At 52.2% G+C, this 15,438-nt stretch overlaps 1 protein-coding gene and 1 non-coding gene across 2 annotated transcripts in view; one reads left to right on the forward strand and one right to left on the reverse strand.

Moving 5' to 3' along the window:
• ZNF423 (zinc finger protein 423) overlaps nucleotides 1-15,438 on the forward strand; it is a 288,075-nt gene that overhangs the window by 99,742 nt on the left and 172,895 nt on the right. The gene's annotated exons all lie outside the window — the stretch shown is intronic.
• TRNAG-CCC lies at nucleotides 592-664 on the reverse strand. The gene has a single exon. It is a non-coding gene; the product is annotated as a tRNA-Gly (tRNA).

Below are 15,438 nucleotides of genomic sequence, written 5' to 3' on the forward strand. Positions count from 1 at the left end.
CGATTGCTCCAGACCCTGGCTTGGTACGTATGGCCTGGGAGGCTCTGGCAGCCCAAGGGCTCTTCCCCATGGCTGGGCCTTCTGTGCATGGGTTCACCCTTCTTCCCCTGAGCAGGTGGGGTGGGATGTGCTCGGCCAGCCCCGTGAGCTCCTGCAAGCCCCAGCAGCTCCGCCCGTTCCCTGGCTCCTTTCTCCCTGGTGGAGAGAGGGGCCTGAGGACTGGGATGGAAAGGGGGGATGGAGAGAAAGAGGCTCAGGAGGAGGGAATGAGGGGGAAGCAGGCAGGGGAGGCGGGACAGACCCTCTGAGGGTGAGGAAGAGAGGATAGGATGAGAGCAAGCAGACAGGGAAGAGGAAGTGGAGATGGGGGACAAGGGGTCCCTACCTTGAGAAACAGGAGGGGGATAGAGGGGGCTGGGGAGGAAGGGAGGAGTCAGCCATGAGCAGAGGTGGAGTGTGCCGAGGGGGTGCAGGGTAGGAGAATTCTTTCTTTTAATGTTTGTTTATTTGACTGCCCTGGGGTCTTAGTTGTGGCATGTAGAGTCTTTAGCTGGACATGTGAACCCTTTAGTTGCTGTGAGTGGGATTTAGTTCCCTGACCAGGGAGCGAACCTGGGTCCCCTGCATTGGGAGTGCGGAGTCTTAACCACTGGACCACCAGGGAAGTCCTGGAAAGAATTCCGATATTGGAAGATGAGACAGTGTGTGGGCTGGAAGCCCAGCTCACAACCCTCACAGCCTCCAGGAGCGCCGAGCAGGCTTGCGGGTGGTGGCAGAGGCCGCGGGGCTGGGCGTGCCCGTGGGCTTCTCTCACTGCACAACGGGCCGGGAGCCGTCACTTTGAAGTCCCTGACATTTGTGGTGGAACAATCTGGTCTGAGGTCTCATTAGCCTCCGCTTTGCTGCACACACTCTGCCATTTAATCTCCCTGTCCGTCCGTCCTTCCAACGCCAAGGTTTGTAAATCTGCACCGTTTGCTTTATGAAGCCTGTCGCTGACGTGATCTTGACAGTGTTAATACACACATGAGTTTTTCTCTCCTCTCCCCACCCTCAAAAGCATCCAGGAACCAAAGCTTTGCTGCCCAGGGGGAAAGAAGGTGCCGAAAGAGAACCATGTCTCTTTTCCCACTCAAACTTGGAAGCGGCTTAGTCTGGATGCTGGTGGGTTTCATTTTCCCCAAACCAGCGCAGCTGCTGCCGATGCTTAAGACAAAGAAGGCCTTTTGTGCTTTGGCCGTTTCCCCAAACCCACCTTCATCGCTTGCTTCCCTTCCCGCTTGTACTGAGTCCCCCATGTGGTTTTTCTGTGTTGCTCTCCTGAGGCCTGAACCCCTGACTTCCAAAATCTGGGAAGCCTTTTGGTCTTCTTACTGGATAGGCCTGTTGTCCCAACTCTGGGGTTCCTTGGAGCTGAGGGACATGAACATTTCTTAGAAAATTATTTCTCTCCACTAGCCTTGACAGACACTGGCACTTGTCTGGCTTAAAGTTTGTGCTTTTACAAATGAAGATGGCTCCAGACCTGCATATTGACGGCTCCTGACCCGTATACTGAAGGCTCTGACCTATATACTGATGGCTCCTGACCTATATACTGATGGTTCTTTACCTGAATATTACTGGGCAGATTTGAGACCCAGAGGGAGACCCAGTGGGCTCTGAAGCAGCTGGGGATGGCATCCTTCAACCAGTATTCACAGGGATCTGTGAACATTCGTATGGAGTGAGGATTCAATTTCGTGTCTCAGATTCTCCTAATGCTCCTCGTTCATTTATTCATCCATCCATTCATTCAGTAAATTGATCTCCCCAACTTGTGGGCCAAGGCAGAGCTCATCTGTCAGAGCTCTGTGGTATATTTTAAATTTTCAAGGGGAACACAGCAGTACTCAGCATCTACTGCACATGATATGAGCTATTAGCTTGAGGTTGTCCACCATTTCAACATTAGATTGCTCTGTGTTCCTGTTGATGACTTCACATCTTTGCAAAGCTGGGCTTTTGGTGGTTGCTGTGGATAAATAGCAGGTTCTGTGTGAAAAGCAATACGGGAAAACAAATGAGGATGGCAGGTCCAATCTGATTCCAAGGCTGGAGAAGTTGTGAGTTGCTTGGAGCAGTGGGAAGGTCTCAAGGGGATTTTAAGCAGGACAGCAACGTGAGTGGACCTGTGCTCTGCAAAGATCTGTATCTGGATTGGACTAGACATGGGGAATCCTGTTAGGGGCCAGCGAGGTGGTCCAAACCAACCAAGCAACAACCGAAAAACCAGCCAGCCACAGTGGCTTGGGCTCAAGCGATGGGAGCAAACTGGGGAGGCTGGTGGGTAGATTTGAGACCCGGCTGAATGCGGGATGGACAGGACTTGGTGACGAGCTGTGTAGGCATGAGAGGAGAGAGAGGAAAGGTGTCTGGCGTGGGGACATGATGACAGGGAGAGGACAGAGCCGGAAAGCAGGGCTCATGCATGTTACTTCACTCTGCTTCACTTTTTTGTTCATTACTGATGCCTAACATCTTACAGGATGATTTGATTACCTGCCCCCTTACTGTCCATCTCTCCCACCAGACTGTCAATCCTAAAAGGGCAGGACTTTGCCTTCTTCCCTGTTGTGTCCCTGTCACCCAGACCACACCCTATACAGAGTTCAGAGGTTCCCAGCTTTCTTGGATCATTATACCTTAGCGTCTGTGGTTTTTTTTTCAGGGTACCTCTAAGCCAAAAGAATTACTTAATAGTTCCCTTTGTTCAAAGAGTCAGGTGCAAATAACAAGTACTTATATCCTGAGAACTTAATAGCTGTTTGAACACATAAATTTAAAGAAAGAACTATATTTTTATTTTGCTTTTAGATAATCACAATTACTAACTGTTGTTTTTGTTCAGGTGCTCAGTCATGTCTAACCCTTTACGACCTCATAGACTGCAGCATATCAGGCTTCCGTGTACCTCACTATCTCCTGGAGTTTGCTCAAACTCATGTCCATTGAGTTGATGATTCCATCCAACCATCTCATCCCTTCTCCTCCTGCCCTCAATGTTTGCCAGCATCAGGGTCTTTTCCAGTGAGTCGGCTCTTCACATCAGGTGGCCAAAGTCCTGGAGCTTCAGCTTCAGCATCAGTCCTTCCAATGAATAGTCAGGGTTGATTTCCTTTAGGATGGACTGGTTGGATCTCCTTGCAGTCCAAGGGACTCTCAAGAGTCTTCTCCAGCACCACAGTTCGAAACCATCAATTCTTTGGTGCTCAGCCTGCAATGAAGCAGACCTGGGTTCGATCCCTGGGTTGGGAAGATCCCCTGGAGGACGGCGTGGCAAACCACTTCAGTATTCTTGCCTGGAGAAGCCCCAAGGACAGAGGAGCCTGGTGTACTACAATCCATGGTGTCTCAAAGAGTCAGACACGACTGAGCAACTATGAACACACGCACAGCCTTCTTTATGGTCCAACTCTCACGTCCCCACATGACTACTGGAGAAATTATAGCTTCGACTAGATGAACCTTTGTTGGTAAAGTGATGTCTCTGCTTTTCAATATGCTGTCTAGGTTTGTCATAGCTTTTCTTTCAAGAAGCAAGCATCTTTTAATTTCATGGAATGTTGTAAAATGCAGGTTCTGATTCAGCAGGTCCAGATGGGGGCTGGAATGCTGCCCTGCTCATAAACTCCCAGGCAATGTTGAGCTGTTGGTCTGGGACCATAATTTGAGTGGGTGACTGAGATGTCTGCTGGGCCACTGTCTTCACTCTTTTCCAAACACCCTTTCAAAAGCTATGTCTGTATTCTCTGCAGAGAGCTTTGCCAGTCCCATGGCATGAATTAGATGACCTGTTGTCCATGTGATGCAGTTTGAGGTACCCAACACAGCTGCCCCCTTCTCCTTGAACAGAAATCCTTGCCAGGCCTCATCCAGGGCTCTAGGTGACTGAATTCTTGCATGACTGTCAAACCCTCATCAAGAATGTGATTGTTCCTGGTTCCTACCAGCAAGGTGATCTTGGTGGACTTGGAGTATGCTAGAAATGCATGCTGGGGCAGATAGCTAGCTGTTTCATCCTGGCTGTTTTATCAGCTAGAGTCACCTGCCTTCTGATGGCTGTGGACCCATGTTAGGCCCAGAATGCTAGGAAGTCTCATGGACCACCAGACACTCTGCTGCCTTTCTTGGAGCTCAGTCCCTTTGAAGGGAGCTGCTTTCCATCTCCTGGCCTTGATGGTCAGATCTCTCTCTCTCACCAGCTCCTGGTTGGTTTGGATGTCCAGATCTGGGAAGGTGAGTTTTCTGGTGACATGGGCCGTACACGTCACAGGTGTACTCATACGTATGTCCGTGGGTCCTGGTTAGTGCCTGGCAGAGCTCCGCAGTGTAGGTGAAAGTGCAAGAGATTATACCCTCCTGGATCCTCTTTCCCTGGGGAATTCAGTCTATTCTACTGATCCAGCGAGCACCCAAATGGGGCTCAGGGCCAGAGCTGTGCTCTTCCCGATTGCTGGAGGCATCGAGGATCAGTTGAGTCATCTATCAGTTCATGCATCCCCTCCTGCTCTGAGTGTTCATGTATTAATTGTGGCTGATGTTATGAGTTGGAGGGTCAGTGTAGCTGGAGAAGACTTCCTGGAGGAGGGAGCCCTGTGGGTGTGTGCATGTATGTGTGAGCATGTGCACACACATGTACATAGGTATATGTGTGTCACACCCTGCATACATGCGTGTAAGGAGCAAGAATGAGTCTGTGTGTGTGCATGGACACATGTGTGCCTGCACATGCCTTGTATATAAGCCTGTGTGCCCAGTAGGACTGTACAAGCGAAACCTTGGTGCCAATAACAGCAGCTTGGGAAACCTCCCTTGCTGGTGTGGATCCCAGGCTGGAGAAAAGAAGCTGCAGTTGGGTAGAGCAGATTTTGTAGCTTGGCTTCATGTGCGTGTGAGCACTTGGGTGTGTTTTAATTAACTAGAACATTTGCCTGGAAATGAGCAGCGGCGGCAGCAGGCGCAAAGGCAGCTGGCAGGAGGGGGCGGGGCGGTGGCAGCCGTGGTGGCGGAGGCCGTGGCAGCCAGGCTCCCCAGCTTCTACCTGACCGGTCCCGGCTGATGGAGCCATGGAGTGATGGGGCGGCAGGCTGCCCCTGATGCTGGGCATGGGCCCAGCAGATAGGGGATTCTGGGAGTGGCTGAACTTTCTAGAATTCCCAAGACTCCTCCCCACCCCCACCTAATCACAGAGGACCAGGGCAGTCATTCCAGCACATGGGTGGGGACATGCAACTCCTGGCATTGTATCCAGGGCGGGCTTTGGCCCCATGAGTCGTGTAGGACAGACTGTCCTCTCTCTACTCCCAACCCAGCACCTGGAACATAATGGGACATGTGTACATGCTTATTGTGTGTGTGACTCAGTAGATAAAGGCAACCGAGGCTCAGAGAGGTTGAGTGATGTCTCCAGGGTCACACAGCATGTTAGTAGATCCGCTGGAAAGGTTGACTCTTGTTTCTAGCACTCTTCCCACAGTCCTGTAATGTTGGCATGAGGAAGTGCATGGCATCATTTCAGGGGAAGATGAATACTCACACCACAGGTACACCTCCCCCTCTGCCTTGAGCAGTTCTAAGTTGTCTATCCACCATCCTGTCCATGTGGGTGGTGGGAAGGATATTCTCAGGATTTCTTGGGATGATAGTGTTTTCTCCCATCAAGAGAGAAGTGGGGAAGGGCTGGTGGTGACTGGTGGGGAAGGACTGGGGCGATTCCTTTCTAAGAAAACTTCGTCACCAGTAGCTCACAGATTGTAGTTTATTGAAGAAAATCTCTTCACTTAGATGCTAGACCTCCTGCCACCCCTAGATACCCCTCTCTTTGCCATCAGTCTGTTCTGAGGCCTCATTCTTAGAGTCTACCCCTTAGCACCTCCAGGCTGGGGTGTTTCATTGGCTCCCCTGGGTGTCTGTTCTCTGCTTTCTCTTTGCCCCATCCCACTCATGGGCTGTTGACTGATGAATCTGTTGAAATACCACTTTATTCATGTTGCTCTCTGTCTAGTGGTCCCGAGGTTGGACTCTGGGGCCACACTGCCTGGGGTCAGACGTAGGCTCTGCCCCTCTGTGATTGCAGCAGAGTGGCATCAGCTCTCCAGACCTTGCTGTCCTTACTTGTAAACTGGAACAGTGCTCTGTATGCACTTTGGCAGGAAGTCATATACACACGGCAGGACCACTGACGCTTGTTGGAGACATGAATTGGGCTGCTACCCACCCAGGTGGGCTTCCCTGGTGACTCAGCGGTAAAGAATCTGCCTGCCAAGCAGGAAACACAGGTTGGACCCCTGGGTCGGGAAGATCCCCTGGAGGAGGGCATGGTAACCCACTCCAATATTCTTGCCTGGAGAATCTCACAGACAGAGGAGCCTGGTGGGCTACAGTCCATAGGGTCAGGAAAGAGTCAGACATGACTGAGCTACTTAAGCAGCAACAACCCAGCCGCGAGCACTCTGTGCACTGCTTGTATACACACCGAAAGTCCTGTGGGCACTCTGACTGAGGTGCCCGTGGTAGGAGAGGGTGATGGGACACAGGCTGATGGATGGAAGAGCAAAGTTACGTTCAAATTGACCCTTCCTGGGTGCCTGCCTGCTCTCAGATAACGTGGAATCACAGGCTATTTCTGTCTTTTTGCTGAATGCATAGCTCAATTTACATAAGATAAAAGTGCATGTAGTAGGTAATATTGACATCTACCTATTTTCTATCTATCTCTCTAACTATCCATCCATCTGTTGGAATAACTTCCATTCTCGTGCCAGCTGTCTTTCTTGCCCTTATTTCCTCTGCCCAGAATGTTCTGTCTACCTGCCCCTTGGCTTTTTATTTTTCCCCCATAAATTAAGACCCAGCGTGAGGTCTGGTCTGCCCCATGGTGGCACCTGTGATCGGCCAGCCAGACCTGACTTCCGTCTAACGACACCCTTTTTATGGTCCGCCGTGGTCTGCCTTGTCTCGTGCCCTTTCCTCAGTCTCCTTTAAAGAATAAGCTCCTGAAGGCATGGGCTCGGGGTTGTTTCCTCTTGGTCACGTGCTGTGCCCAGAAACTGGTGAGTCCTCATGCCTGGAGAATCCCATGGACAGAGGAGCCAGGCAGCTACAGCCATGGGGTCACAAGAGTTGGACATGACTTGGAGACTAAACCACCACCGCTACCACCATCCGTGCTGACTGAACGGAAGACTGGATCGGGATTTGCTGCTGAGGCAGGAAGGAGGGTGGGTGCCTGCACGTGCGTGTGCGAGTACACACGCGTGTCCTCATGTGTATTTGCACACATGTGCTTGCTTTGGCCCATCAGTTTGATGCTTCTCTCTAATTGGATTTCTGAAGAAAGGTGCCTGCTTTAATTTTTAATTAGAAATCAGAGCACAGAAAGAACGGGCCAGCACTGCAGCTGGGGGTCTTTCTCAACGCTGGAGTTCTCTTTAACAAGCACTCACTGTCCGGGGCGGCCTCTGTTCGGGCTGGACACCATGGCTTGCGCCGGTGGGAGTGTCTTAATGCCTACGAAATTATCATGTAATTATTTGGTAATAGGGCATCAGGATTTGGCTTATACAGCAGTCTTTCCCTGCAGCTGAAAAAAGTCGCCAAGGAAGACAAGCCAGAGACAACCAGGGCTCTACCTGGGGAGTTGTGGGGCTCACACATCTTTAGAAGAGATGGGGTCCCTGCCCTCGGGGAGTCCAGCTGGAAGCTCTTGTATTTTTCTGTGCTCAATTGCTTCAGTCGTGTCCGACTCTTTTTGACACCGTGGACTGTAACCCACCAGGCTCCTCTGTCCATGGGATTCTCCAGGCAAGAACACTGGAGTGGGTTGCCATTTCCTTCTCCAGGGGATCTTCTGGACCCAGAAACCCTGGTCTCTGTCAAATGGGATTACCGTGTGACCCATTTCTCCTAGACAGGAGATGTGTTTAGCATGTTTGCTGTAGGTAAAATGATCTGTGCAGAATGTGTCACGTGGGGAGTAATTACCTGGGCACCAGGGCAGGGTGGGGAGTCTCACCTGCTGGTGGAAACCTACCCTGGGCTTCTGGGCTCCAGCAAGGACCCTGGCAGGTGTGGGATGCCCTCAGGGTCTGGGTAGCCTCCAGGTAGGGCGCCTCCTGGTGGGGTAACCCAAATACCGCACACGTAGTAGGGTCCACTGGGGACGTTCACATATGCTTGAGTGTTTTTTTTTTCAGGAAGCTTTTAAATTGCGATTCAGTACTTTGGTCAGGACTTCCTAGGGTGGAGAGCACAGACCCTCAGGCTAGGCGGCTGGCTCCCCTACTTACTGCTCTGTCACCGTGGGGAAATTACTCTTAACTTCCCTATGCTTCACTTTCTCTTCTGGAAAGGAGGAATGGCAGCGGATTCTCCCCTATAGTGTCCCTAGGAAGATTAAAGACAGCTGGTAAAGAATCCGCCCGCAATGCTGGAGACCTGGGTTCAATCCCTGGGTTGGGAAGATCTCCTAGAGAAGGGAACGGCTACCTACTCTAGTATTCTGGCCCGGAGAATTCCATGGACTGTATAGTATAGGTCCTGAATCCCTTATTCACTATTCTGAATTCCAGAAAGCCTGAAACCAGAAGTTTTGGTCCATCTAGTCAAAGCTGTGGTTTTTCCAGTAGTCATGTATGGATATTAGAGTTGGACCATAAAGAAGGCTAAACACTGAGGAAGTGATGCTTTTGAATGGTGGTGCTGGAGAAGACTCTTGAGAGTCCCTTGGACAGCAAGGAGATCAAACCAGTCTATCCTAAAGGAAATCAACCCTGAATCTTCATTGGAAGGACTCATACTGAAGCTGAAGCTCCAATATGTTGGCCACCTGATACAAAAAGCTGACTCATTGGAAAAGACGCTGATGCTGGGAAAGATTGAAGGCAGGAGGAGAAGGGGAAGATAGGGGATGAGATGTTGGATGGCATCACTGACTCGATGGACATGAGTTTGAGCAAACTCCTGGAGGTAGTGAAGGACAGGGAAGCCTGGTGTAGATGGGGTCACAAAGAGTCAGACACGACTTAGCGACAGAACATCAACAACAACCACCACTCATTTGGCAGCCAGATTTGACCTGGCTGATGTGAGCCATTAAATTACAGAGTTTAATTTATGGTGGTGAATTACGTTTTGTTGTGCTCAGTTGCTTCTGGGGTGTTCCCAGATACCAAGGAAAGGCAGTTTGTTACTTTTCTAGAACCTGAAGAGGTCTGGATTCTGGAACACATCTGGCTTCGAGGGTTTCGGGTAGGGGATTGTGGACCAGCATGTGCAAGATATACAAGGCTTCACACACAGAATCCTGCTCAGTCAGCACTGGGCAGAGCTGTCCTTCGACCTCATCAACAAAACAGCGCTGCTCGACCTCTGTCCCTCACAGCACGACTGGTGCACTTGGGTAGGAGGTGGGATACCCCGTGGCAGGTTGATTTGTGTTTGGGACACACAGGAAGGGCTGACTCTTGCCGGCTCCAGGTGCTGGCCGCTGGATTCCCTGCTCGTGGTTTGTGTCTGTTTCGGAGGTGGCTGCTGCCAGTTCTGTAGCTCCCTGAAAGATCCTGGGCCTGAAGGAACCCCTTCACACATCTTCCTCCACCTCCCCTGGGGGGCAGCCGTCCTCCTGTTGGAGGGGCATTGCCTGGTGCCCGCTGACACCATTTCTCTGGTGCCCCCCAAGCGGCCCTGTGTGGCTAATGAGGATGCTCGGCCTTCCTAGTCGTGGGAATCCTATTGGCTCTGACACCACCTTCCGAAGGGGCTGCGGGGTGTGGAACAGCATGTGCCTGTGAAGGAAGGCAATTAGGAAAATTGGAGGTGAACCTCCCTTTATTTACACATTTCTCTTTTACTCCCTGATAAGACGCGGTCCTTTGAGATGCTCGCCCCTGCCTTCCCCCCTCCAGTGTTTCTGGCCTGACTCCCTAAGGGAATTGAACATTTTTCTCATGGGGCAGTGCCTCAGCTTGGTCCTCCAGGTGCAATCCATTCACACCACACCAGCTTTTCAAAGAGCTCCCCCTCCTCCCAAACACAAAAGATGCTTTAACTGTCTTGCCTCAAGCCAGTGTTGTCAACTAGCTGTACTTTATCTCTTCTGTTTGGGTTGTAAAACCCAGCAATTAAGAAAATTCCTGCTTCAGATTAATTGTAGCCTACTTGGCTGGGAGCGAGGCAGTGTGCTGTGTCACCGGAGTTTCACGGCTTTTGAGGCAGGGGGAGCTGGAGCGCTCAGGGAAACCGAGTCTCAGAGAAAGGAGGGCCGTGGTCGCCTACAGCCGGCTCATGGGGCAGAGTGAGACAGGCCTGGAATTCAGGGCCCAGAGTCTCGTCCCCCTAGCTAGATGGTTTCTTTCATCTGAGCCTCTCTGCTGGGCAGAGAGGGAGCTGGGCAGAGAGGAGCATCCCTGGCGGCCTGTGAGTGGGCAGACACCCCCACCCCATCCTTCCTAGGCCGCATGGCCCGTGGGGTCTGATGTCTGAGTGTGGATGAGCACAGATTCTGTGTTCTGTCTTTGCGGGGAGCCCTTGTGGGCATTTGCACTGGTCTCTTTTGCAGAAGCAGGTTGTCCGAGGGCTAGAGGTTAGGAAAACCCTGACCAGTTGCCTACTGTGTGCTGTGTTGGGTGGCTGCTTCTCTCTGCGCTGGCCAGGATGGAGGCAGACAGCTGAGCAGCCACTGACTGCATGCTGCCTGCATTTGGGGCCCTGGAGGGAGCGCCCTGTCCTAGCGCTTCTCCTGTGGCCACAGCCCAGGTGTAGGAGGGGTGGGAAGGTCGTGCCTGCCCTTGGCCTCTCACGCAGTCCTCGCCGGTGATCCCACCTGTGGGCCCGCTGGTAGCAGTTTACAGGGCATCCACACAGGGCTCTGGAGAAAGAACTGGCAACCCACTCCAGTGTTCTTGCCTAGAGAATCCTGTGGACAGAGGAGCCTGGTGGGCTGCCGGCTATGGGGTCGCACAGAGTCAGACACGACTGAAACGACTTAGCAGCAGCAGTAGCAGCACACAGACTCTGTTCTCCTCTGACCCTCACTGCAGCCCTGCGAGTGACCAGAGCCCCAGAGAGTGGAAACAGGGGCTCAGGGTGGGGAGTGTAGGGCCACATGGCCCAGAAGCAGGAGGCAAGACCAGCCGGGCCGCTGCGTGTGGTGGGACACGGCGGCAGGTGGGGGCAAGACTGCCAACTCTTTTTTTTTCCCTTGTGGTTTTCTTCTGAGTCCTTATCGTAAGAGAGTGAAACCCGGGGCTCTCTGAGGGGCCTCGGGGTCCACCCTCCTGCGTCAGCCTGGCTGGGCTGCACACTCTGGGCCGCCTCATTAGCTGCCTGCTGGGCTTGGTTCAGGGACCCTGGAGGGGAGTGTGAGCCTGAGTCTTTGGGGACACCTGTCCTGCTGAATCTGAAAGAGGAAGGGTGCCCCTTATCCTGCCCATTGTGTGTGATGGCCTAGGGCTCTGTGGACGCCCGTGGAGGAGATGAGTCAGATTTGAGGCTCTCCTTTTTCCCCCCCTACCACACTCCCTGAGCTTACTAAGGGTTACCAACTGGGCCCGGGGGCAGACGCTGAGCTAGATACTTTCCAGACAGCATCCCCTTCCATCATCAAGTCTGGGAGGGAGGCATCCCTTTTCACTGTCTTCATTTTACAGTTGAGGTTTGTGGCTCAGAGAGGGGAGATCACTTTCCCCAGGTCACACAGCATGCATGTGACAGGGCCAAGCTTCAACCCAAGCCCATGCATTTGACCTCCACTGCCCATGCTTCTTGTCTCCTGGGTGGCCTGGGGCTTGAGGGGGCCAGGGCTGGGGGAGCCTGCAGGATGTGGGATCTGTAGGCTTGGTGACACCGGACCTTGTTTCCCAGGTTTCGCTGCCCATGCTGAGGCTGCCTCAGGTGGTTCTGAGTCTCCTGGGCCTGGACCCTGCCAGTCAGATGGAGGTGGGGATTTCTATAGGACTGGTCACAGCCACTACCAACGCAGTGGAACCTGCTGGCTGGACCCATGTCAAGGTCCGTTTTCTGAACACTCCTTGGGGGTCCTATAGAATAGGTCTCAGGAGCTGCCTGGATGAGGGCTGGGCCAGGAAGGAGGGTAGGAGTCCCAGCCTAGGATGACTCCAGCCTTGCAGACTCAGCTCCCATTGGGAGTCACCTGGGAGCTGTGGCAGCTTGGGTCTCCCACCTGCACCATTTCTGGGGCTCAGTTTCCAAGTCTGTGACATAGGCAAGGGCGGTTCCTGATCTTTCCTTGACACGGGACGTCCGGGGGTATTGAGGCCTTCATGAGCCACTGTGGGGAAGGGCTGCCCTCCTGGGTCTGGGGTGGATTGAGTGGCCTGATCCTCCTGTCCCAAGAGCTGCTCTCTGGAGATGGTCCTCAGGTGTCGGTTTCCTCCATGGGTCTTCTGGGTGGACTTTGCGGTTTGGAGAGCAGGCTCTGCAGAAACTGTTGCCACGGGAAGGGGCAGGGAAGCGGCCTTGATCCAGGCAGACTTGTTTGCAAGCCGCTTGCCACAGAGAGCCCAGTTTCCATTTCTGTGACTTGAGGATAACATTGGCACAGACCCAGGTTGCTGCTGTTCACGTCAGAACCTTCCCAGACTCCCATCGTCCTGGTCATTTACTCCTTGCATGCGTGCTAAGTCCCTTCAGTCGGATCCAACTCTTTGTGACCCCATGGGCTGTAGCCCATCAGGCTTCTCTGTCCATGGGGTTCTCCAGGCAAGAACACTGGAGTGGGCTGCCGTGTCCTCCTCACTACACCCTGTTTAATGTCTTTGATTTACTTTTTAAGTTCTCCCTCCTTCACTTGAGGGATTGGGGTTGGGTAAGACAGTGAAAACTACGAGACAACTAGCTGTCTTCTGGTTGCATCACTAACCCACCGTCCGACCCCCTCCTGGGTCACCAGGCTCTTGGATATAAAGGAAGCGGTGCCAAAGGCTGATGCAGCTTGTTCTGTGCTGGGCAGTGTGCTGCACTCTCCAATTTAGTCAGCATGGCGTTTCCCTGGGGCCGGAGCTTCTTCCCATTTTATGGAGGAGGAAGTGAAGGCTCAGAGCTAGTGAATGGTGGAGCCAGGGCTGAATCCAGACTAACTGATGACCCACGGGGCTGAGCACCAGGGCTCTAGGGCTGCATGTCGGCCGGCTAGGAGATAAGCTTGGCATTGGCAGAGGAGCCTTGTTCCAGCCTCCCCACCAGGTCTGGGAGTGGCCGCTGGCCCAGGCTTGCCCTGGCATCACACACCCCCTTTTTCCCCTTGGCACCGGCCCCTCTTCCCTGGCCTTTTGCTCCCCTTCCTCAGTTGCCCTAATGACTTAGCCCAGGTGGCAGGTTACGTGGAGAAACCACTCCAGGGAAATAAGAGTCCTTGCTACCAGCCTGGGCCTCAGGTGCGTGCACAGCGGCCCTCCCTGGGGGTCCGGTGAGCTGCGCCTCCCACCTCCAGCTGTTAGGAACCTGAGAGCACTGTGGCTGTGTGTGTGGTCGAGTAGCTGTGTGCATGTAATTGTGCATGCATAGAACTGCACACATAGAACTATGTATATGGAACTGTACGTGACGTGTGACTTTTTGCAGAACCGTGTGGGTATGTGACTGCCGTGTGTGTAGGTGTGTGTGTCTGTATGTGCATTTGTGCCTACCTGGGAGGCTGGAGGTAATGGGGGAGAGGAAGATGTTGCGGGGGGCCCCAGGAACGTATGGTGGGGGCAAGTGTTAACCTCCTTTGCTGGCTAAAACACACTTTGTAGAATAGTTACACATATGTTTGGATAATTAGAACAAAAGCCGAGAGAACAATTCCATTCAAAGGGACAAAGTGGGGAGGTGGGGCCCACCAAGATCTGGGGGGCCGAGTTCTGTCTCCCCAGCTCTCCCCCGCCTTCGCTGCATTTTGATCGCGCTATTTAGAAAATCCCTTTGTTGTAGGATAAACTGACATTGGCCCGTGCATTTCTGCTGTGAAGTTTGCTGTGTTCCAGGGCCCACTCGGGACAGCCAGGCCATTAGGAGCTGATTAAATGAGCTAATTTTAATTTGTTCAGTGGTTACAGATGCAGAGACCTTTCCATGCCCTTTTCTTGAGGCTCTATTTATTTATTAATTTTTTTTCTGAAAAGTAAAAGACCTTCAGGACTCCCTTTTCTCTTCCCATCCCCCTTCAAAAATAAACATGTGAAAACATTTCAAATAGGAACTTCAGCTGGGAGAGAAGGCCTTGAATATGGGCTTAGCCGCCAGAGGTGCCAGTGGGGGTCTCCCCGGTCTGGAAGTGGGGAGGGGGTTCAGAGCTGCTGGGATGGGCCACCCACCAGGGCTGGGAGAGAGGAACTTGAGGTTTAGTAGAAGTGATCCAAGACTTGAGTCTCACCGCTAGGCCTTCGCGCGTGCTGGCGCTGCTGCCTGGACCTCTGTCCTCATCCCTGCGTCCTTTCCTTGGCTGATTCTTACTCATCCTGCTGGTCTCAACGCACAGGTTGCTTTTTCTAGGAAGCTCGTTGCACCCCAGTCCCCATTCTCCCACCGCCCCCGGGGACTTCTCCAGTCGTAGCAGATGTCAGCCCGTGGAGAACGTCTGTCTCTTTCAGGAGGCTGTGAACTCCGTAGGGCAGGAACTATGCCTGCGTCGTCTCCCCTCACACCTCCAGCACCAAAGTGTTCTAAACACATCCTCAACATCTGTTGAAGAGATGAATGGATGAATGGGTAGATGAGATCTGCACTAACTGAATGCCACTACACACCAAGCTCTTTTTTTTAATTTATTTTTTATTGAAATGTAGTTGACTTACCGTGTTGTACTAGTTTCTGGTATACAGAAAAGTGATTTGGTTGTATATATATGTTCTTTTTCGTATTCTTTCCCATTATGGTTTATCACAAGATATGGAATATAGTTCCCTGTGCTATGCAGCAGGACCTTGTCGCTTATCCATTCTCTCTGTAGTAGTGTGCATCTGGTAATCCCAAACTCTCAATCCATCCCTCCGACCCCTCGGCCACCACAAATCTGTTCTTTATGTCTGTGAGTCTGTTTCTGTGTTTTGTAAATAAGTTCATTCATTGCTTGTTTTAGACTCTGCATATAAGTGATATGTGTCTTACTCTTTCTGACTTGCTTCACTTAGTGTGATAATCTCCAAGTCCATCTATATTGTGGCAAATGTCATTACTTCATTCTTTTGTATGGCTGAGTGATACTCCACCATATACGTGGGCCGCGTCGTCTTCATCCACTCTGTTGATGGACATTCAGGCTGTTTCTGTGTCTTGGCTGTCGTGAGCAGCGCTGCTGTGGACATTGGGGTGCACGCATCTTGAATCAGAGCTGTTTTCTGGATATATGCCCAGGAGCAAGATTGCTGGATCATATGGTAACTGTATTCTTAGTTT

The sequence above is a fragment of the Bos indicus x Bos taurus genome, chromosome 18 (assembly GCF_003369695.1).
Source record: "Bos indicus x Bos taurus breed Angus x Brahman F1 hybrid chromosome 18, Bos_hybrid_MaternalHap_v2.0, whole genome shotgun sequence".
Taxonomy (NCBI): domain Eukaryota; kingdom Metazoa; phylum Chordata; class Mammalia; order Artiodactyla; family Bovidae; genus Bos; species Bos indicus x Bos taurus.